This window comes from Octopus bimaculoides, chromosome 8 (assembly GCF_001194135.2).
Source record: "Octopus bimaculoides isolate UCB-OBI-ISO-001 chromosome 8, ASM119413v2, whole genome shotgun sequence".
In the NCBI taxonomy this organism is placed as follows: Eukaryota; Metazoa; Mollusca; class Cephalopoda; order Octopoda; family Octopodidae; genus Octopus; species Octopus bimaculoides.
In genome coordinates, this window is record NC_068988.1 from 30,852,618 (window position 1) to 30,854,002 (window position 1,385).

The 1,385-nt window shown below is 43.2% G+C and overlaps 1 protein-coding gene across 2 annotated transcripts in view; it reads left to right on the top strand.

Moving 5' to 3' along the window:
* Positions 1–1,385, top strand: part of LOC106876625 (uncharacterized) — a 13,279-nt gene that overhangs the window by 3,533 nt on the left and 8,361 nt on the right. The window lies entirely within an intron of this gene.

A 1,385-nucleotide genomic window follows, 5' to 3' on the forward strand; every position in this document is an offset into this window, starting at 1 on the left:
GGGGATGGCTTTCGTTTTCACAAGTCCCTCTTTTGTTTGGAGCTGTAGCACTGTCTGCCATTTGTTCATTGAGTGCCCTATGTATTTTATAATAATTGGTGCCACCTTGTTTATGGCTAGTGTTTCCAGAATCCACGTGTGGGGAACACTGTCGAAAGCCTTTTGGTAGTCCACCCAGGTCATACTGAGGCCTTTCTTCTTTCTGCGGCTGTCTTCAGTTATGGCTTTATTGATCAATAATTGATCTTTACAGCCGTATGAGCCCTATGGACTTGACAGAGCAAAAAATTGGTACGACCACAAACCTGAAGGCATTGACGAATATAGAAATGCGAAGATCCTATGGGATTTTATGATTCAGTGCGACTTTGAGATAGAGAATAGGAAGCCAGACATAGTTTAATTGAGAAAGAAAACAAACTATGCTGGATCATAGATATAGCATACCCAGCTGACAACAAGGTATGCGATAAGGAAGAAAGAAAAGTTGAGAGATATGGCAGATCAGCTTGAGACGTTAAGCAGTTGTGGTCGATGAGAAAGGTAGCAGTAGTACAAATAATTGTCGGAGCCCTGGCACTATTTGGGCACTATTTGCAGTGTTGCTACAGACATGCGAACTGTGTGATTCTGCCTCTTTTATGGCTCAAGTACAGAGACGATCTGGCTGAAGACTTTAAGTGGCAAACTTAACTGCTTTGTCCTGACATGGAAGGTTTCAGCGATGAAGTCAGAGATCTGATTAACATCGAAGACAGAATTGCTACACCGGGTGGAAATTGCCCACATATGGCCTGCCACGAACACTGAGGTCAGCGTCAAATAACCTTCCTACTGCTGTCCTTCGCGAAACATCCTATAACACTGAAGCGCTTTCCAAGTACGTTGCTGAAAACGAGTCAATATTACTTCTGAACCAGCTGCATGCCTATCGAACGATTCTTAAGAGCGAACGCCGCGGCGACGGAGGCATCTTCTTCCCGGATGCTCCTGGAAGGACATGAAAAACGTTTGTTACGAAGCTCCACCTTGCAGAAGTCAGACAGCACCAGTATATTGCGGTAGCTGTGGTTTCCTCCGAGACTGCAGGTACTTTGTTGCCAGGTGGCAGCACAGAACACTCTGATGAATGGATATAATAAATATCCTGGAAACAGCTGTAAGACATTCTATTTTAAAATGTTCTATATTATACACAGCCTTGGTCTTTTATCTCATTACGAAAAGTAAATCCATTTATTCACACGCTGATATATGACCTACGTTGGAACCCTTATTTGCATAACCACCGAACCTGGAGCTTAACTGTGGTCTATCCATAGCACTTACTCAGCATTACCTGAAACCTCTCAGTCTAATTCACATAACAATCGCTCATAACCTAT